We start from the raw sequence: 21586 nt of genomic DNA, 5'->3' as shown, positions 1-21586 counted from the left end.
GGGGAGCCATGTCTCCTGCAGGGACCAGGCCGCCTCTGTCTGGTTGGGGAGGGCCCCTCATCGCTCCTGCCCATAGCCCTGGTGCCTGTACCCGCCTGCCGTGGCACGGTCAGTCTCCTCCCCTGCCCAGCAGCCGGGGGCAGTCGCCCGCTGGAAACTGAGGCCCAAACAGGCCAGGTCAAGGTTCTGGCCAGCCCTGTTGGCCTGGTGCCCCAGCACCTCTGGGCGGCTTCTGGCCAGCTCTGCCCCGACCTGTGCTGAGCTCTGCCTGCTGGGGTGCAGGGTGGCAGTGTGGGCGCTGGGGGTTTGGGGAGGGCCAGCTGTGGGGGTTTGCTTCTCCCAGCCCTGCCTGTGGCGTCCACAGGACTCTTTTCCCCAGGGGCCCTGGAGCCGTGGGTGAGCGGGAGGCCCTGGGGGCAGGTGCTGGGCGGGCACGTTGCCCACATGAGAAGCAGCTGTGGGGGTCCCGCGGGACCAGCCTGGCTTCGACACGACTGTGCAGGGGAGGTTGGGGTGGGGAGGCCGCTGGGGCCTGGTAGCCCGTGTGGACAGGACCCAGCTGTCCGCAGTGGACTTGGGACAGGATGTTGCACCTGTTTCACGTCCAGGCTTGGCCGGGGACAGCGAGGGGCAGCCACAGGAGGGAGGCTGGCCAAATGGAAGGGGAGCCACACGGGGGCAGGAAGAGCCTCTCAAACCCACCCGCGGCCACAGGCGCCCGGGGAGCACGGGTGAGGCCCCGTGGTGAGCGGGCAAGTCCCGCTGCCCGGGCGCCGTCCTGCTGGAGGCTGCCATGCCCCGTCTCTCTGGGGCTGGGCTGTCCTGTCTGCCTGTCTGGCCAGGCCCGGGGCTCCGCAGAGCCTGGGTGCATGGCGCCTGTGCGAGCCTGGCGGGGCCTCCAGCACGGGTGGTCCCGGCACACGCACGCGCCCACCGCGCCTCTCCCGCTGACGGCCCGCCGCCGCCCCCGTCCACGCCTGGCCGGGCCTCAGGAATCCCACATTCTCTCAGGCCCCGTCCAGCCTCCTCAGCAGGGCGCCGGGCAGCTCCCGGCGGCACATCTGGAACGTGTTACCTCGGGGTGTCGGCGGGAGAGCAGTCGGGGGGAGCGGAAGCCGCCACCTTCCCAGCACCAGCCGCCGCCCTGGCCGAGCCCCCGGGCAGGAGGTGGCCGGCCTGGGGCCAGTGTGGTTGGCCTGCTGGGTGGGCAGGGGGGTGGTCCTCCTGGGGTGGAGCCGGGCCCTGGGGCATCGGGCCAGCCTGGTCTGCAGAAGCTGAGCCTGCTAGCACGGTGTCGGGGAGAGGGGCCTCACCGCAGACGGCCGTCTGTGCCATGTGGGGGTACCGAGGCAGGTAGATCCCTGGTGAGGACAGGCAGTGCCCTGGGGCCCAGGCCGGCCCCACCTCCAAAGGCAGCTGCCGCGTGGCCATCCAGGCTGTGCCCGTGCGGTGGCGGCCGAGGTCTCAAGCTCGGGGTGAATGACAGGCCTCAGCGCTCCAGCCCCTGGAGACGGGCCTTGGGCCCGGCCAGCCCTCAGCCCTTTGCCGGCGCTGGGGCGGGGCCTGTGAGGTGTGCTCTGAGCCTGGAGCAGGCCTTGACTGACCCCAGCTCTGGACTTGCCCACATGTGCCCACCGGGGGTGGATGGGGCATGGGGTGATGCCTCCGGGCACCTCTGGCTCTTCTCCCACCCCAGCCCCCCGGCCCCCCAGGCTGCTCCACGCTGGTCCCAGGCCGGCCAGCCCTGCCAAGGCTGCGAGCCCTGTGGGCCGACGGCTCCTGGAGCTCGGATCGGCCACGCTGGTGATGCCGGAGACGGGTCCCCCGCCCCCACCCCTCTCCCCCCACCCCCCCTCCCCCCCCCACCCGCCTGTCATTTGCCACTGAACCCGCTCCTCGAGGCCCCCCCCCCCACCGAGGTCCAGCCTGGGCGGGGTTGCCTGGGAAGGACACCTGGGTGTCCCCAGCCCCCGGGGACCCTTTCCGACCTTAGAGGGGGCAGGGCTCAGTGCGCCTTTATCCCTCCAGACAGCCCTTGTGTCAAGGCGGGTGTGTGGCCGGCGGCGTGGGGTCAGCTCTCTTCCTGCACCCGACTCCCCAGCCCCCGTCCCCCAAGCGCTGCGTCCCGGTGCCTGGGTCCCACTGGCTCCGTCACCCCGAGAGGTACCTTCCATTCGAGGAAGGGGGCCTCAGTGTCTGCCCCCTGCTGTCCCTGGGGCCTGGCGGGCCCATCCCCCACCGCACCCTCGGGGCCTGGTCCCCTCCCGGCTGCAGCCCCTGCCAGCAGCCTCCCCACACTTTGACGCCTTGGAGAGGTTCCCTGTATGGTGACAGGGCCTGGGCAGCAGCAGAGCTGACCCTGCTGGAGCCAGAAGCCAGGTGTGTCTGTGGGCGGTGCACACGTGTCCGGGGCTCAGGCCTCGTCCTTGTGACCTCCCCCAGGCCCCCCAATTCCTCCTTGTCCTGGGGTGCTGTGTGGGGTGTGGGGATCCTGAGCACCCCTGGGCCTGGCGCAGCCACCCTGGAGCTTCCTGCTGCTCCTGCAGACTCGTGCTGTCGCGGTGGAAGTGGGGCCCGCGCAGGGCTCTTCCTCCCAGTTCCAGGTTAAGTTGAGCGTGTACCGATGTCGTCACACACGTGCACGTGCACGTATGCGTTGCACCCCCACACCCGCCACCCGGTGCGCCCAGACAGCTCCCTGTCTTCGCTCCTGAGGCTCCCCTGTGCAGTGGGCCCGCAGGCCGGCTTTCCTGGAGCACCGGTGGCCCCGAGTGGCTGCTGCCGCCCCCACCTCTCCATCTCTGCTGAGAGTCAGCCGAGGCTGGGGGCTGCGGCTGACCAGGCAGGAGCAGCGGGTTGAACCGGCGGGGGCTTGCTTGGCCTGCCCAGTGCCGGTGGACAGAGCTGGCCCCGCGACAGGCTGTCCCGCCGAGGCCCCAGCGCAGTGGGCACGGGGCAGTCCCTCCCCAGCAGGCTCGGAGTTCCGCGCGGCCGGTCTGCCGGGGGTCGTGGTGCCCACCCACTCTCTCCCTGGATCCCCCGTCCACACTTGGCCCTGAGGACAGGGCCCAACCCCTGCCCTGGAGGGGGTAGCTGTGCCCACCGAGGCCGGGCGACCTCGCCCCGCACGCCAGGTGGCTGGACAAGATGGTGGCCCTCTCCTTGCCCGCCTCGTGTCGAAACCCGTCACTGACGCGGCCCGTAGTGTCGAAACAGATTCCCATTGGTTTCCCAACATCCTGCCAGCCTGTCACAGGACCGGGGTCAGGAGCTCGGGTGCTAGGCCCTGTCTGGCCTCCCCGTCAGGATGCCCAGGGACCAGCTTCCCCAGGAGAGGTGACAGAGGCCTAAGGTCGGGGCAGGTGAGGCTGCCTGGGCCCGTGTGGTGCCGCAACCGGGCGGGTGGACGGTGCTTTGGGGTAGACGGTGGGATCTGAACCCAGGCCTCTGCCGCTGCTCACGCCCTCCGCCGCTGGAGGGAGGGGTACAGGGGGGGCTGAGGGGCAGGCTGAGGCCGCCTCCCCAGCCTAGCAGGCGCACGTCGTCCCCCAGCTCGGGACTGGGGCTGTGGGCCCTGCGGGGTGACCCCTTCAGGAGACAGCAGCGGCGAGCCCTGGGCAGTGTGCACAGTGTCCCTTCCCGGTGGCGCATGGCGGCTGTGACGGCCATGCCCTGTGCTGCAGCCGCTCGTGCGGGGGCGGGTGCCTCCTGTTACCTCTTGGGATGCTCTTTCGCTCAGGTTCGGAGGAGGAGGGCCCTGGTAGCCCAGTTGCTGGCCGGTGAAGGCCTCTCTGGGGCTCTGTGGGCCAGCTGCGGGGGCGGGGGGCACTCCGGGCTGTGCCCCAGTCACGTAGCCCAGGCTCTGTCCCCCGAGGGACCCAGGGGGCTCCCAGATCTGACTTTCTGGTTGGAGGGGAAAAGGAGTGGGCCTCGCACCCGCCCTCCCCAGGAGGCGCAGCCACAGACCCCAGCCGGGTCCCCATGGGCGGGGCCGGGTCCCGGGAACTTGTGGTCAGGCCTCGCCCCGCTGCAGCGTCTCTCCGGCGCCTGTCCGCAGGGGAAGGACCCCGAGACCAGTCTCATGGATGAGGAAGCCGGCGCCCAGAGAGGGTGAGCGGCCGGGCCAGGGCCTGCAGAGCAGGAACTTCGGGGACCCACACTTCGGTAAGGGGGGAGTGTGGAGGTCGGTGAAGGGTGGGTGGGCTCCAGCCCACAGCACGGTGCTGGGGGTGACCACGTGGGGAGGAAGGGCGACTCCAGGTGGCTCTGGTTTCTGAGCACCCGCCGTGCACGTGGGACTGTGGTGGGCGCCCGCCTGAGCCTGCAGCGGCGTCTGCTGGGCCCCGGGCCCGGGCCCCATGCTCCCGGCCCCACGCTGAGTCCCAGAACAGCCTCGTCCGGAGGGCTTGGCGGCCCCTTCGGCAATGAGGCAATGAGCACCTGCAGCTGGGAGGGTCTGTGGTCCTCCGCCGGGGGGAGGCGGGTCTGGCCTCAGACCCTTTCTCCAGGTCTCCTGGTACTGGGGTCTGACCGGTGCCAGAGCCACCCTCCCAGGGCTGCGGCTGTGAGGGTGTACAGGTCTGTCTCATCCCCAAGCCACACACATAGCCTGGGGCTTGGTTTGGGGGCACGTTGGAGCAACGTGTTGTAGGTAGAGGGAAGCGGCGGTGTTTCCTGCAGGAAGCCCTCCTGGGTGTCTGCGCCGGAGGCGGTGTGTCCTCTGCTTCTTCTTCCATGAGACTGGCTGACTGGGGATCCTTGGAACTTGGTCTGAGTCTGGACCGGGCGTCCCTGCCTGGGTCGTTAACTGCCCGCTCCTTGCACAGGATGATGGGGGCATAGGTGTCCCGTGAGGGGGCTCTGTGTGGTCTGTGAAAGGAGCCGAAGCCAACAGCACCACCCCCTCGGGGCAAGGACCAGGGCTGAGCCCCAGGCCCCTCCTCACCGCCGGCGGAGGCAGGCAGGAAAGGCAGCCTCATGGCCGCTGTTTTCCACTCGCTTCCTCCTTACGAGAGGGTCCCTGGCTGAGAGACGGCCTCACCTGCTTGTTAGTGCCTCGTGGTCTGACATCCTGGTTTTTAAGGACCTCAGTGAGTCCTGCAGCCTGTCCTGGCCAATGCCTGTCCCCCGCACCCATTTAATGAGCCTTCACTTGCCACCTGCTGTGTACCTGGCCCTGTGTGCCAGGCCCCAGGGATGCCCTACGAGCCAGCAGTGCATCCCCCTTCAGGAGCCCCCAGACCCTGGCAGCCTTGGGCAAGCGGGCTGGTGGCACCTTTGGCTTGGGGGTTTTATCCTGGGGGTGTGTGCTGGAAGAGGCCCTCACTCAGGCTGGGAGGATCAGCGAGGGCTTCTTGGAGGAGGTGGCCTTTGAATCAGCCTGGTTGGAGTGCCAGGAGGCACGTGAAGGGAGTTTCAGATCCAGGAACAGCGTGTCCACACCTAGAGGTGAGAGGGCTGGCGTGTTCCTGGAAACGACCTGGTTCCCAAGCTGGGGGTTGAGAGTGGGCAGGGCCGGAGAGCACTGCAGGGTGGGAGGGGGCTGCTGTGGCCTTGCTTGCTGGGCTCCCCAGGGAACTTTCCGCCTGCAGAACCTCAGGGGCTCCTGGTGCTCGCTGGCCCAGTCTGGGTCTGGAAGATGGGTCAGTGTCTCGGAGGGGCCCTGGGGGTCCCCTAAGGGACAGCGGGCAGGCCCCGGCTGGAGTAAGGCCCGCCTCGCCTCAGGTCAAACAGGGCCCGTTGGGGCGGGCGGTGGCACGGGGCTGTGGCTTACCCTGTGTAGGCCGGCGGCGGCAGCTGCAGCCCTGGCACAGGCGGGGAGCGCCCGGCTCCTGGAGAGGCTCGGCCGGTGGGGGTGGCTTCAGAGAGTCACGCCTGCCTTGGCTTGAGAGCCCTTGTGGGGTGAGTTTGTGCAACTGGCGGATCAGAGACACCGAGGTTCTGCGGGACAAATCTTCCCGGTATTCACCCACCCGCCTGCAGCCCGGGCCCTTCCACCAAGAGCAGAACAAGGGGCTCGTCTCGGTAGCTGTGACACAGAAACAGGGGACACATTTTCAGCTTCTGTCAGGGTTGGACTTTCCCGTCAGAAGGGGGACCCCCCTCCTTTGGGGGAGCAGAGGAGGCCCTTGCTGGGCCTGGCCAGGCCCTCTAGTGACGGGAGAGAGCCAGCGTCTGAGCTGTGGAGACGCAGAGCTGGTCCGTGTCTTGAGCGGTGCCCGGGGTGGGCTTCTGGGACCTGGCGGGCCCTGCGGGAGTGTGTGTCCGTCTCTCCCAAGGGCCCATGTCTGTCCACCTGTCTTGCTGCTGCTTTCTAAGTCGTACAAGGGCAGAGGTCCCCCCGGCCAGCCCCCCCACCGCCCTCTCCCTGCACCTCTTACCCAGGCGCCCGGGCACACCCCTGGCCGCGTGGCCTGGACAGGCTGAGCTTCCCTCCTGCCTGGACTGTTGAGGAATAACAGGGCGAGGTGTGTGTTAGGCTGCCGGTCCCATGCCCGGGGTGGTCAGGAAAGGCTGTGCCCTGCCCGCTGGACTTAGAGCTGGACATGGGGCAGTGCGCAGGCATCTCTCGCATCAGGGATGTAGGGACTGGGGAGGGGCCCCCGCCTCCTTGTCCCTGGGCCCAGAGGGCGAGCCTGTGGGCTGTGGGTCCGAGGAAGCAGGGCCAGTGAAGGGCCAGGGCAGTGGGGCCTGGCCTGGAGGGGGTGCGGGGTGTAGTCGCTGCCCTGGCGCCAGGCTGCCCTCCGGCCAGGTGGTCTCGCCCTCCCTCCGTCCCGGGCACTAGCCCTGACTCAGCCAGGCTGGTCCAGGTGGCCCTGGGGTGAGCCCGCTGAGGGTGTGGGCAGCAGGTGTCGCCTCTGGCGAGGGATGCATCCTCAGACCCCGTCTCCCAGTAGGGGCACCGGGAGGTGGGTTGCTGCTGCCGGCAGGGTGGCCCTGGCCCCCACGTCTCCCTGTGTCGGGCAGGTGATAGCCACTCCTGATGGCTCACCAAGACCCGGGTGGGGCCTGGTGACAGGTGAGGGGCTGTGGGCTGCCCCTCACTCCAGGGCCTCCACGGTGACGAGGCTCCCCAGGGCAGCCTCTGCCACAGGCAGCTCCTGGCTGTGGGGGCACTCGCACCCCACGTGTCCAGCCCCATGCAGCTGGCCAGGCCGCAGAGCGTGAGCCCATGGTGTGACCCTCTGACCTCCGCCGAGCTGGGGGTCTCCCTGCACCTATGACGGCCCCCAGGGCGCTGGGTCGCAGCTGAGGCTGTTCTGCACGTGGCCCCCTCGGTCGCAGGTGGGGGCATATCCCAGGGGGAGGCCCCACGGTGCTGAGGCCCAGGTGCGAGGCCAGGGCACAGGGCTGCCACCTCCTGGGCTGGGTCTCGGGGCCTCCAGTTCCTGTCCTGCGCCCGGCCCCCGGCTCTTGCTCTGTGTGTCACGTGGACACCTGCTGCCTGGGCCAGCGTGTCCCCAGCAGCCTTGGGTCTGAGCAGGCGGGGAAGGTCCGGCCGGGCGCAGTCTGCTGTCTTGGGGCGGTGCGGGTGGCCGTGCGTGGGTGGGAGCAGCTCAGGCTGACTGTTGGGGTGCAGAGACCGTGGGGGCAGCTGCACGGGTTGTGGAGCAGGCAGGGAGGGGCAGCGAGAGTGGGCGAGGACCTGAGCTCTGTCCGCCTGAGGGTGCCAGGCCACCCCGGGCGGCTGCAGGGGTGCCTTTGGGTGGGGTGCTGGCGTCATTGGGGAGAGACGTGCTCCGTCGGCGGGGCCTTGTGGGGAGGGGGCTCTGGGGTGTTGGTGGGGGTGCCCCTGGAGCCATCCAGGCCCCCACACACGCACACATCTGTCTCCCAAGGGGACTTCAGTGTCTCAAGAGCTGGCTCAGGCCCAGAGGACAGGCCTGGCTCCGGCGCAGAGCTGACCTCTGGGGCCTGGTTGATGCCTGGCCCCACCGTGGCGGGGCTCAGGGCAGGTGCGAGGTGGTGGCGCCCCCGAGTCCTGTCAGCTCGGGCCGCGGTCACCTGGTTTGGTGGACACCTCGGTCACCACTGGGGCAGCACTTCTGTCCCGTCCCTCCGCCTGGGCAGGCGCCTGCAGGCGGGGTTCATGCCGAGGGAGCTGGGTCCCCTGCAGAGGGCTCTGGGGCCCGCAGTGCCCTGGCCCGACCCCTTGTCCACTTGCCCCGGGAGTCCAGCACGGCTCTGCCGCAGCACGTGCCCCGGGCCTCTGGAGCTGTGCGCACCGGGAGCCCCGCCACACTTGGCTGTGACTTTGTTTTGCTTCCTGCTTCATCCTGTGTCCGGAAGAAGGACCCGCTTCTGCCCTCGGTGGGGGTGGGGCTGTGCAGCGTCCGTCCTCGGCCCCTCGGCGAGTGCAGGTGGCCAGTGACCTCGGGCCGCTGTCCTGGCGGTGGCGCAGCTTCTGGAATCCCTCCCGCCGGTACCGGTGCCGCGCGCCCACCGCGCCCCACGCTGTTCCCCGTACGCGCGCTTGTCCTCGCGCTTCTCCCCATTCCCCCGCCTTCGCTTCTCCGTCGGCCCCACACACCGGCGCTAGGTGACACCCCTCTGGGGCTTGGCCGCTTCCCGTGGGCCCTCCTGTCTCCCAGGTGGTGCTGACCATCTTGGATCTCAGAGCCGCCGGCGCTGCAGGGGGACGCCATGGCGCAGCCAGGGGAAGGGGGCAGCAGGAGGCTGCCCTGGAGGCACCGGCCCTCCTTAGTACTCCTGGGCCAGCCAGGGAGGTCCGTCCCTGCAGGGATCTGGTGGCCCTGGTCATCCTGGCCCCCAGATGGGCTTGGACTGACTTGAGGAGAGGCCGTGGCCTTGGGGCCTGGGGTGGCGGGTTCTACGTCCTTCCTGGCAGCTCGGCCCTCAGCCTCTGGCCCAGTGACAGCTCTCGGTGGGTTCCGCAGTTTGGGCCCCGGGGCATTTGGGTGGGGCCTCTGCCTGGCAGGGGCTGCATCCCCCATGCCTTGCGCCCCAGCCTGCTTCCCGGACCTCCAGAAGCCCCTAAGCTGGCAGTTCAGGGCCCAGAGGCCCGCGGTGTGTGGACCTGGGTTTCCAGCCCGCAGTCCTCAGGTGTCAAGTCCGGACAGGTGTGTGTGTTCAGGGCGCCGCGCGGCTGGGGGCGGCGTGCCAGCCCCGTGAGTCACGCCGATCTCACCCCGGGAGCGGGGGTGGCAGGGGCCGGCTGTGCTGGGCTCGGCGTGCTGGGGCCTGCTGCCGTCCCGGCCTGGGAACCGCCAGCCGGGGAGCTGGTGGAGAGGCCTTCCCGCCGCCGCCCAGTGAGGCTGGGAGGGGCCGCAGGGGTCGGCGTGTCCGAGGCTGCCTCTCCCCACGTGGTGGGGCAGGGGCATTGCTGGCAGAGAGCGGCAGGTTGGGGCTGAGGGGGTCTCTCCATGCTGGACTGGGAGGCCTTCAGGCCCGGAACCCCCTGGGTCTCTGAGCACCCCCCACACCCCTGGGCTCCTGCCCCTGGGGGTGGAAGTGGCTCCCGAACCTCGCCAAGTGCTTTTGCAGACCCTCGCGTCTGGGTCGGGGTGCTGGGGGGTCCACAGGGCTCCAGCCCTGGGTTGGGGGCGAGAGCTGCAGGGGTCCCAAGGTTGGCAGCTGCCTCCCTCCTGCTGAGCCTCAGCGCCCTCACCCACCCCCACTGCCTGACAGCAGAGCACAGAGTCCTGGGTGGGGGTGGGGGCTGTGTCCCGGGCAGGTGCAGAGGCTCAGAGCAAGTCAGCTCCCTGCAGGTGGGCATCTCTCCAGCCTCACAGGCCACCCGGAGCTGGGGGCACGTGACCTTCGGGTCCAGCATGGGCCCCACGTTGGTCATGGGAGGTCCTGGGGGAGCGGACCAGCTGGAGAGGTCTGAGGCTGCACAAAGGAGACCCAGTAATTGGGGCTGGGGCGGTACAGTGCCGCCTGGGAGCCCAGGGCAGGGCTGAGTGCTCTGAGGGCTTGAGTGGCACCTTAACCCCTGATCACCTGGGGTCTTTGGCCTCTTCGATTCGGAGTGGGGGGCAGTGTGGAGCCTGGGCTCGTGGATGCCTGAGGCGCGAGGGGCACAAAGTGTGGGCAGGGCCCGCCGGGCCCCTGTGCCAACCCCCACCATCCCCTGCCGGATGTGATAGGGCACGGTGGGGGCAGTGCCGGGCAGGGTAACCCCAGGGCTGCGCCAGCTGCCCACCCCTCCTGCGCCTGCTCATTGCCGCCTTGCGCGTGGAGGAAGGAAGCTGAGGTTTGGGTGGGCGTGTGTGCCTTCCCCTGGACCCGAGGGTGCAGGCCAGTGCTTGCTGGGCCTCCGCGCCTTGCTGGGAGGGCGAGGCCTGGGAGGCAGGGGTTTGGGAGGATCCTGGGGGAGGGTCCTGGGGGCTGCCCCCGAGTGGCTCCTGACCCTCTGCGTGCTGCGATGCCAGACTGGAGGGGTGACCAGAGCTCCCAGCCCTGATGGGGAGCCCTTCCACTGGCCGGCGTTTGCCGGCTGCCGCCCCAGCCCGCCTGCCCACCCAGAGGGGCACACGGCGGCTGCCCCCAGTGCTGCCCCGAGCTGGGCTTGGTCCGGCACGTTCTTGGTTTTGACTGTGCCTCCCCAGGGCAGAACCGGGGGCCAGGATGCGTGGGGACCCAGGCGGACTGTTCTGCTGGGTTCTCAGGCATGGGCCAGGGCCCATCTGAAGCCCGGCGGAGCGGCCTCCCCAGGAGCCGGGCACAGGTGGGCGGAGGTGGGGACACGTGCCGGGTAGGACCTCCCGAGGCCGCCCAGCTGGTGGGGCAGGCCTGGGCCTGGTCAGCGGGGTTTGCTCTGAGGGCACAAACTGGGCCCCGTCTGCTGAGCCATGGCAGGGCGAGCCGAGGGGGCTGGGAGGCGGCTGCGAGGCCGAGGCCACCCCACAGGACCAGCAGGGTGGTGGGCCGGGCGATCTGCAGAGACAGGAGGCGAGGGGACCCCGTCCCGGCCCCCCCCCCCGCCCCCTCCCCCGCTGCGGGCGTGACAGCCAGCCTGGCTCCAGGCGCCTTTCCTTCCTGGTTGCTAAAGAGCCGAGACTCAGCTTTCCAGTGACGGGGCTTTGGGGCACAGGAGCTGATTCCGCCGGGCGCCGTCCAAGAGGCATCCTGGCACCTCGCCACCCCGCCCTGGGAGCACAGTCCCTCGGCTGACCCGCCCGACCCAGGCGGCAGCAGGCCTGGGGTCACGGCTGACCCCCGGCACAGCTGACCTGGCACAGCTTCCCTGGGAACGGAGCCTTGCACGGGCCGGGTGATGGCGGGGCAGACCCCACCAGGCCTTGGCCGCTGTGTGAGCTTCGGGGTGGGGCTTGGCCCCAGACCTGACGAGCGGGGAGCTGGGAAGGTGCAGGGCGGTGGCGGAGGCTCTTGGCCAGGCGGGGAGGGGGCAGCCTCAGCTGCTGGCCAGGCTGGGCCTCTGCAGGGAGGCCTGTCACTGTCTTGCAAATGGCCTGGGACCCCAGCCTGGTTGGAAACGAGGCTGCAGCCCCTCGCTCTGCAGCGTCACCCTTGGGGGCTTCCCTCTCCATCTTCTCATCCCAGACTGGGGAACTTTGCTGGGGTACCCTGGGGCTGGGCTGGTGCAGAGGGACGTGAGCGTGGCTATGGTGGGGCATCTGCAGCGTTGTGTGCTCTGGGGAGGTCTGGGGGCCACGTGGGGGCCACAGGGCCAAGGCAGGTGTGGACCTGGGTGGGGCTGGGCCCATGTGTGGGGTGTTGGCCCCAGGAGGCAGGACCCGCCTGGTCCCCACGGGAGGCCGGGGGGCGGGAGAGGGGGGTGGAGGAGAGACTGAGGCAGGGTCGCCGTGGGGTGTCAGGTCATCACAGGCGACCCGGGTGTGGGGCAGAGGCGACCTGGCGGCCATGGGCAGTGGGGTTTGGTGAGCTCGGGGATCCCAGTGCCCAGGATGGTGCGACCGCAGCCCGTGGAAGGCGTTTCATGAGGGGTTGGGGGGGGGGGGGGGGGAGCTGTCGTCCCCTCAGAGCCCGCGCCCCGAGCCACCCTCTGTGACCCCGCCCCAGTGCTGGCGACGGGCAGCCTGGACAGGACCCCGACGGGGACGGCCTTGGCTGGGTCTCGGGCCTGCTGGGGGCCAAGGAGCCCTGCTATGCGCCCGGGCCTGGAGCTGTGTCTGTGGCCCCAGGGCCCCGTGCCGCTGCGGGCCCTGGGCCGGGTCTTAGGCTTATGGGCCATAAAAGGCTTTCTGTGCCCAGAAGAATGGCCCCTGTGGTCTGGAGGGGCGCAGAGAGCCCAGGCCTCTCAGAGACCCCCTCCTAGGCGGCGCCCCGCCTGCCCCGCGGCCCTCTGAGCCTGCGCAGGCGCTGCGGCCCGGCTCCCGCTGCCCCCTGCTCTGCCCCCCCTTCACGGCTGCCCTCTGCCCAGCACACTCGGCGCCCCTGCCCCGGCCTTCTGGCCACTTGCCAAGTCTGTCCGATGTGTCCCGCTGGGGCCTGGGCGCAGTGTTGCCCCTGGAGGACCTGAGGTGGCAGCACCGGCCACCTGGGCCGCTCCCGGCCCCACCGGCCCCGCGCCCTCTCTGCTCTGGCACACTGCAGGAAATGGACGCTGCCAGTCGCCCGGCCTGCCGCAGCTGCCCACGGGCCAGCAGTGGAACCTGGCGGGGGTGCGGGCGCCCAGCCTTGCCCTGCGTGCTCGGGCCCTGGCCGTCGAGTCTGATGAAGGAAACGAGGCCCGGGTCCCCGGCTTCTCCCAGAAGCGCTGGCCACGGCCAATGGGAGCCGCCCGTGGTCACAGGTGTCTGGCGAGGGTGGTGGGCCGGGCGGGCCTGGGAAAGGGGAACTCGCCCCGGCCGGCGCCACTCGCCACCGAGCTCCGGCTGCCCGGGCCTCCTTCCCCTCCCAGCGCCTGCCCCTGCCCGCCGCCACGCTGCACCGCCGGAGGCCGCGGGACCCCGAGCCGCCGGGCGGTGGGCTGATGGGGCCCCCGTGGTGGGACCTCTCTTCCACGCTCACCATGCGGCTGCACCTCCTGGCCTCGCTCTCGGGCGGTGGCCTGGCCTGGCCGGCGGGGGACCGCAGGTGGCTGGCAGGTGAGGGCCGGGCATGGCGGGCACCCCATGGTCCCAGTGGGTGGGCGTCAGCCGGACCCTGGGCGTGAGGCGTCTTTCCGGGCCCCACCGTAGCGAGGGAGCCTGGGCCGCTCGCGCTCCCAGGCCCTTGGACATCCTGCTGTGTGGCCCTCGGGTCTAGGGGCCCCACCCTCGTCTCTGGGCAGGGGCCACAACCTGGCATGGGGGCCCTCGGGGCGACCTTGACGTGCCCTTCGCCAGAACCTGCTGCTGGGAATGGGGCTGGACCCGCACGCTCTCCTGGGCAGCCAGGGTGCTGGGGTGGGGGGTCCTGGAGTTCTGTCCGGAGGCCTGGCTGTGCTCCCCACTTTCTCCGCTCCCGGGCAGACTGTGTGCCCAAGAGCCTGCTGCCTCCCAGCCTAGGGGCTCCGGGAGGGGGTTGCCGTTGACCCCCCGCCAGCTCCCTCTCGAGCGCAAGGAGGGCCGCGCTCGCTTTCCTGTCTGGGGAAGGGGTGCAGAGCGTGTCTTCCAGGCCCACGCTCCACGGGACAGAGCACTCAGGTGCCCCCGAGTCCCCTTGCTGCCAGCCCTGGACAGGCGGGCTCCTTGTTATAAGCAGAGGGGCGCCAGGAGCAGGGAGCAGGAGCAGGTGTGGGGCTGGGCGGGGCGCAGGGGGCCTGGGCTGCTCTGTGAGGAGGCGCCCCCCATACTGGCCTCGCCTGAGCTCCAGCCCTTGCTGCCTGCGCCTCCCCAGGCCCCAGCATGTGGGGTTTTTGGCTTGTGGCATTGGCGGTGCCGTCCGGGTGCACCCGGCCTCCTCATCTCTGGGGTCCTCCTGCCTTGGGTGGGGTGAAGCTGTGCCCCGCGGGGCACTCCCAGGACCGGGTGTGGGTCTGGGAGAGGGGATGGGTCTGAGTCTTTGGACGGCTTGTCTCTGGGTCCCGATCCGGATGGGTGCCAGGCCAGGGCGATGCAGACGGTCCTGGGCTGGGAGTGGACGGCGGGGATGCGCTTCTCTGGGTTCTCTCGTCCATGTTGCCCCTTGCCGTGGGGCCCAGAGGTCCACGGGGGTGCATCTGAGTTGGCGGGAAGGGGCCGAGGGCGGGGCCGCACGGGGTCCAGGTGGAGGAGGTGGATGTGCTGGCCGGCGGGGCCCTCTCGGCCTCCCGTGTAGACGGGACCTTGAGTTTGGGCGGTGGCAATGGGGAGCTGCGGGAGTGACCGAGCAGGCCACGACCATCGCGCCAAGTGCCTGACGGGGGACGGCGTCGGGGGAGCATGCTGGGCTGCCTGTGGCCTGGCCGGGCCAGGTCTGACCTTGGCCACTTGCGACTCATCTGTGCCAAGGGGACTGGATGCGCTCTGGGGGCCTCTGCCTGCCCTCTGCCACCACGGCTGCCCCTGAGAAGCGGGGACCCCTCCTTCCGTCTGTGGTCACCCCTGTCAGCAGGGAGAGCTCAGCTTGGAGCTGGGCCGTGGTCCACATGCCATGAGGGTAGATGGAGGCTCCAGGCACCTTCTCCCCGGCAGAGCCAGTCTGCGCCCTCGGGCCTCCCCCGGCAGGGGCGAGGGGAGGGCAGAGCCCTGGGTTGCTGGGCAGGGTGGCTCTCAGCTCGGGGTCGGTTCCCATCAGCATGGGGCCCGCACTGAGCCTGCCTACGGGGCATGGGGGCGGGGAACTCAGCCGCCCCGGGGAGCAGCGCTGGCCACACGGGGCCACGGGGCGGGTGGGTGCTCGCCGAGGCTGCATGTGCCTGCCGTGCGGCCGTGGGTGGGTGGGGAGAGTCGCTTGGGCGCAGAGGGGGCCCCCGCCCAGCTGGGGAAACCCCACGTGGCGGCGGATGTCCCGTTCTTGGTCTGTCTGGCGCGTGGGGCCCTGCCCCTGCTCTGCAGTCCCTGCGACAGCCCTGGCGGGGACACTCGCGCAGTCGACCCCAGTTGTCCTCGTGCGTCCTGGTGCCCTGCCCAGCCCAGCCCGGGGGCCTGGTCCCTGCGATGGCGCAGCCAGCGGCAGCAGGAGGGCCGAGGACATCCCCGGAGGCCAGCCCACATGGGCCGGGACCGCCGCGCCGGGCGCCCCTCCCTGACTGCTGGTGCCAGACACGGCCTGCTGGCCACCTGGGCAGAGCCCGCATCTCCAGGGTGTCCTGGAGGCCCACGCGGCAGCGGGGTGCCCGCGGGGGCGGCGGGGAGCCCGGTGTTCCACGACAGAGCGGCGGCCTCCGCGCCAGCCGGTGCCATGGCTCAAAGTGAAACGAGTCACTTTTCCTGTTGAAGAGAAACTGCCTCCGAGCCTGCTGGCCCGGGGCCCTGTGCCCCCGGCGGCTGTGGGGCAGGCGGGCTCATGCCAGGAATTCCCCTCCCTCCGCCCACCCTGCTCCGCGTGGGCAGGCGCCCTGGGGTGTGGGGCCAGTGCTGGGGGACTGCCTGGAGGCGCGGCCGCGGCGCTGGACGCCCGGCCTGGAGAGGTGAGCCCGCTTCCAGCTCCGTGCCGCCTCCCGTCCTGCCCGCGCGCGGTCCAGCTCTGGGGTCCCGCGGAGCCCTGTGCGGCACCCGGCCGGCGGGGGGTGTTGGTGAGGGCGAGTGCGCAGGGAGCGGTGGGCGGGGACCGCACTCCGGCCTGAGCACCCCGTCCGTGTGTCCATCCATGTCTCAGCCTGCATGGACGTGGTGCGGACACGCCCTGGCCTCGTCTCCGCGTCAGGGGGTCTGTTTGGGAGGGACGCACCCTCCTCGCAGCCTTCGTGGGTCTCCCCTCTGCAGAGCCCAGCGTGGCCGCGGCCCACACATTCCTGGCCACTTTGGCTCCGTCTCGTCACGCCCGTTCTCTGCCCACCCGGGGTCTGCAGCTCTGGGGCCTGCTGCTGCCCCTCCCTAGCCTCTCCCCACCCACGGCAGCCCCTGGGCAGGCCCCTGAGTGGGCGGCGTGGGCGGCTGTCCGCTGGTCGGTGGTCTGCGTGCAGGGGCTGGACACCAGTGCTGGGCCATCAGAGGGTTTCTGGGCCCAGCGGCGCTGCCTGGCGTGGTGGGGCCCAGAGTGGGGCCACCTGAACCTTCACTGCTCCTCTCCGGCCTTGGCAAAATCAGAGGCGGGTCACGCTGCCAAAAGGGCTGGCGGCAGCCAAGGGAGCCCGGGGGTATGGGGTGGCCTGAACCCGGAGCTGCGGGTTTCTGCCTGTTACGTGGAGGCCTGTGCTGGCCACCACTCACCTGGGTCTCTGAGCCCCCGCCCCTAGCGCTGCCCCATTTCTGGGACAGGTCCCTCAGTGGTCACCTGTCTCCTCCCGAGAAGCAGCTCCACCCCTGGCCTGGCAGGCCCAGGCGTCGAGGGAGCAGGAGTGGAGGGTGGGGAGCGGACTCTTCCTGGCCAGGCTTGGGGGTGGATGGAGCCACAAGGCAGGTCTGCCCCGAGGTCTTCCCGCTCTGGTGCTTGGGGGCAGGGGAGCTGGTCTGCAGAGGCTCTGGCCCACGTGTGCCCGCCCCGTGCCCAACCAGATGCCCCTGTGCCCACCTTCCCCCCGCCCTCGGGTGCCGCTCTGCCGTGAAGAGTTGAGGGTGCAGCTGGGGTGGTCCCCTCGCTGCAGGCAGTGCCAGCTGTGCCTCCCAGCTGTGTGCAGCTCAGCGCCCCCACGGCCGCGGTGGTGGCAGCGCCCCTGCGGGGGAGGGGGGCTGGGCAGGGAGGGCGAGTGTGGCTGAGTCGGGTGCGGGCTGGTGCGCGGGCGGGCGTGGGGCAGCCTCCTCGGGGACTCCGGCTCCAGAACTCCGTCTTCCCGACACCTTCTAGGCCGGCGTCGCTGACTTGCCGGGGGAGTCCCTCCTGGCCCCCTTCCTCCCGGCCCTGCTCCCCACTTCCTCTGCCATGGCCGGGCTCCTGCCGCACCTGCCCCACCAGGCCCAGCCGCGGGGCCCCAGACGGGGGGCGGGAGACGGGGGGCGGGAAGCTGCCGGCCTGGACGCCGCTTCCTGCCCCTGCGGCTGCCCCCCTCGCCCGGCCTGCCCCGCCGGCGGAAGCCCCCGGCGCCGTCCCTTGCCGCTGCCTACCCTCCCTGTGTCCACTCTGTGTCCACTCGGCCCCCAGCACTCCGTGCGCGATGTGTGCTTGCCCCGTGTCTGGGGGGACGGGGCGGGGCTGCCCAGGTGCTGTGGGCACCGAGGGTGGGGGTGGCGAGGAGGGTCGTGGTCAGGCGTTTTCTCGCCTCGGGGCTCGCCCCGCCCCGAGCTTTGTTTCGTGGCTTCCCAGGGCAGACCTCTTGGCCCTGGGCCCATCTCCAGAAGGGGCATTGCGGGGTGTGCCGTCTGCCCGGTGAGGTTTGGCCAGGACAGAGGGGCTTGAGGCTGGAGTCTCGGAGCTGGGCCCGGAGGTCAGGGCGTTCGTGCTGTGGGTGACGGCAGGAACCCCTGTGGGTCTGGGTGGCAGGGCCTGGCCCATGTGCTGTCCCGGGCGTCCAGCCTCCGGGCTGCTGTGCTGAGTGCCGCCACCCTCCATCAGGACCAGAGGCCTCAGGGGCTCCCCAGGCCCTCAGCTTCCCACCTTTCCGTGCTCCTGCTGACTCAGTCCTGCCTTGGAGCTGACCAAGACCCCCCCTTGGAGGCCCCCTCTGACCTGTGGGGTTGCGAGGTCACGGCATCTGACCTTCACTCAGCAGAGGGTCCTGCGGGCCTATGGCAGTCTGGTCCCGCCTGCCCCTCAGCTCTCCTCTGGGCCCTGCACCCCATCATGCCAGAGGGCTGGGCTGGGCGGTGCCTGGGGACCCCTGGTCTCCACAAAGCACCTGTTGGTGTCCAGAGCCTAGAGCCACTTCCTGTGGGTCAGGGGGCGGGACGAAGATGACCACTCCTTGGCTACTGTGCCCACGGCCCTCTCCCCTTCTTGGGCTCTGGGTGGGCCAGGACCACCTGGGCTGCCGGGTAGCGCTGCAGCCACTGGGGGTCTGTCTGCAGACACCAGCCTCCTGCCCCATCGCTGAGGCCCCGGGCTCTTGGGGCGCATGGGAGGCAGCCAGGGTCTCTGCCTACCCTCCCTGAGGGCCAGGCTGACCTCTGGCGCCTTCTTGGTGGGGCCTGAGATTTGAGGCCAGGGCCACTGGCCGGGGCAAGGGCAGGGTGACCTCAGAGGAGCTGAAATTTCAGCTGGAGCCATCCGAGCCGCAAGTTGACACTCGGCTGGCGGCCGTGGGGCGGCCGTGCTCCTCAGGGCTGGGGGGACAGGTCTCGATGGCCTCTGCAGGTCGGTGGCACCCGAGACCTGACCTGCGGGGCTTACGGCTCTTCCCAGCCACCCCGCCAACCCTGCTTCAGGCCCCCTGTGGTCCGGGGGGGACCCTGAGCTCAGCCCCGGTCCTGGCCAGGCCAGCTCTCTCGGTCAGGGCGGTAGGGCTGTGGGTGCTCCCCGCCCCCTCTTGCGCTCCCCCTATTCTCCACTGCCCCAAACCCTAAGGCCCATGGTTCGCACCACAGCCTCCTGCCAGGCCACTTCTCCCTCTCGTAGGCGGGCAGGGGAGGCAGCCCTTCCAGACGGGGTGGGGGATCCCAGAAGCTCCTGCCAGCTCCCCTCTCAGGTTTCAGTTCCGGGGGTCCTTGGGGGAGTGTCTGGGTGCTGGCTCGCGGCTGGCCTGCCCTCGGCTGGCCCCTCCTGACCTCCTCCATGCCTCTCCTTGAGCTCCTGGCCCACTGCAGGCCCCCGCGTCCCTCACCCCTCCCCTCCATTGGACTGCCCAGCGGGCTGGGCCGTGTCCTCTCTGTCCACCTGGACACAGGGCCTGATGGCCCTGGAGAGCCTTGCAGGCACTGCAGTCTGGGGGCTCCCCCTGGCACACGGGGTTGGCATTTCCTGCCGCCACCCCCGCTTGCCAGGCACCAGCCGGAAGGGAGTTGGTGGGGGTTCCCCGGCTTCCTGCTGAGGGGTCCGGGCACAGGAGCCTGTGTGCAGCTGAGGAATCTGGGTGGGTGGGGGTGTCCCCGTGTCGCCACGCAACCTCGGGGCCACTTGCTGGGCGGTGAGTGTCCGGGGCCCGGGGGCTGTGGCTTCGGCTGGCTTCTGCTCTGACAGGAGCTCGCTCCTCAAGTGAGTGGCCTGGCAGTGCCGGTCACCTCGAGAGCGTGCTTTAGTTTGACTTTTCTGGATAGAACCTTTAACCCGCTCACTCGGGGCCCAGTGAGCTCCCCCCACCCAACCCGCTCTGGGTCCCGGGCCTTCCGGGTTCCCGCCTCTGCTCCTCGGCTTCTGTTCCCAGTGTCCTGGGACCTGCACCATGGGGTCAGTTGTGTGGCCTGAAAAGCTTTTGGTGCCAAGGGAGAGATCTGTCTGCCACCTCTTCCAGGCAGCCTTCCTGGACTGAATCTGGCAGCCCAGCCAGGTCCCGTTGTCCACGATGAGGCTGCTGGCCGCCCTTGCTCTTGGACAGGGTCTGTTTCCTTCTGGAGCTCTGCAGGCAGGGCCTCCTTCCCCAGATTTTCATCCGTCGCTGATGCTCCCCAAAGAGATGTGAGGTGTGTGAGGTATTGGGTTTGGGGCTGGGGGTTCCAGGTCCTGAGGGTCTGCTCTCCTCCAGAGCCCCACTTTGCCCCTCTGGTGGGAGGGCCTGGGTCTGGGTGCCCGCAGCCTGCAGCCCTGCCCCCTCCCGCCCAGCTGCAGAACCAGGATCAGATAAGCAAGTGGTGACAAGGCCCTGCAAGTCCAAAGTATGCCTTCAGCACAGCCATATCTCTGCGGCCTTATCGGTGGGCGGGCGGGGCGGCTGCTCGTGCTGGAGCGGCTCCTGCCTACCAGGTGTGAAGGCACCTTTTGCCTTTTCTTTTCAACATTCCTGGCCAGAAAGTGTCCTCAGAAGGCTCCAGAAAGCACTTCCAGCCCATTGTCACCCCGTCTCCGGGAAAGTGTCTGCTGTGGGTGTTCTGTGTAAACAGGAAGCGCTGAGGGGCCGGGTGGGGTGCTGGGGGCTGCTGCGGCGTGGACAGGGCACATGGCCCCTGGCTTCTCGGGCTCACTGCCGGCACTGGGCTGCCCACAGGCTGGCAGGCAGGGTGCAGGGCCGCGTCCTCCCGAGGGAGCCGACCCGCCTTCCCGCGGGGGTGATGGCACCCAGAGAACGAGGGCTGGGGTCTCCTTCGCTGCCGTCTCTCCCTGCGCTGCAGAGCCCCCGCCACGCGTCTTGCCGCCCTTGCCCTGTGTCCTCCTCCACCTCGGTGCTCGCCATTCCTCACGGTTCTTGGGCTTGGGCTGAGTGCAGGCAGTGCCTTGGGGGGCTGGGGAGCGTGGGGTGTCGCCTGGCAGCTGGCAGTCAGACAGGCTGCCTCCCTCCCGCCTTCTTCCTGCCAGGCTCTCCCTGCCTCTCCTCCCCTTCCTGCCAGGAGCGCAGCAAACAAACAAACACCCAGAGGAGCGCTGGGCGTCCTCCCGTGGCCCTCCCCCAGCTCCCGCCAGGTGTGGTCAGCTCTTGAGAGCCACGGGAGAAGCCCCCAGACCCCTTCTCCTCTCGAGAGCCCCCCAGCCCAGCAAGGATTCCCGGAAGAAAAGGGAGTGGAGGTGGGGACCAGGGCGACTTGGGACTGAAAATGCCCATCTCGGCCTCGGAGGCTGGGAAAGTGGGGCGATGCCCCGATGGATACCCCCGGCACTGGGGCCGCCCCGCTGCCTCCCCGCCCCCGAGGTCACCCTGTCTCTGGTGGGGACTCTGAGGGCTGCTTGTGTCCCTCGCCCTCCCTCTTGAGGTCTCTGGATGGTGTGGAAGGGAGGCGTTTTGCAGAAACGGAAGCAGGCTTGGTCAGGGACGGAGCCAGCTCTGCCGTCCTCGGGTGGCGGGGTGATGGGCTGGCCCACGATGCTCCATGTGTCCCGGCGGTGCCCAGAGGCAGCTGCAGTTTCTGGGGGCACACTTTGGGGCAGCGTGCCCTCTCTGCTTTGGTTCCCTTCCTGTGGAGGTGGGCGGACAGTCAAGTGCTTGAGACTGGGGTGCAGCAGCCTCGTGTCTTTGCTGCCTCTCTCCCCTCCTGGGGTCCCTGGCCACTCCCCTGGCCCCTGCTGCGTCCAGGACTTAGGGACCATAGGGCTGGTGTGCAGTACCGATCTTTGCCAATAGGTGCCGCTGCCACCTGGCTGTGCAGTCCTCCAGATCTTAAGTCCAGCGAGTGGTCTCGTCCCCATTTTGTGGGTGGTGAGGGCCTGGAGGGTACCGGGGGCCCCGTGCACTCAGGCCTTCCCAGGGCGGCTGGCCAGCTCAGCTGCCCAGCTGGAATGTGGGATTCTAGGGCTCCTTCCTGGTCATCTGCTGTGGGGGGATGTGAGACAGTTGGCACAGGTGACCGCAGGTGACAAGTGCCCATGAGAGGACTTCAGCGTCTTCCTGCCCCAGCTCACAAGGCGCTCAGGGCAAGAGCTGAGGGGTGTGCCTGGGCGTGACCCTCAGTCTAGAGCGTGGTCCCCAAGACCTTGCAAGTGAGGTGTTGTGGTGGGCCGGGACAGGAAGGCCCGGGAGGCCATGTCACAGGCGGGGAGGGTGGTGTGGGGCTTGCGGCCACCGCTCCCTGGGCACCTCCGTGTGGTCTGCTCAGGCCCGTGGCAGTGGAATCGCACC

General features: G+C 69.9%; 1 protein-coding gene across 1 annotated transcript in view; it reads left to right on the top strand.

Annotated features, from left to right (window-relative positions):
* The window catches only part of RXRA (retinoid X receptor alpha), a 67172-nt gene that overhangs the window by 25859 nt on the left and 19727 nt on the right, over positions 1–21586 (top strand). The gene's annotated exons all lie outside the window — the stretch shown is intronic.

This window comes from Talpa occidentalis, unplaced genomic scaffold, assembly GCF_014898055.3.
Source record: "Talpa occidentalis isolate TD23 unplaced genomic scaffold, MPIMG_talOcc4v2.1 talOcc4.7, whole genome shotgun sequence".
Taxonomy (NCBI): domain Eukaryota; kingdom Metazoa; phylum Chordata; class Mammalia; order Eulipotyphla; family Talpidae; genus Talpa; species Talpa occidentalis.
The sequence above is the reverse complement of the archived record's forward strand: the minus strand, read 5'-3'. Positions and strand labels throughout refer to the sequence as shown.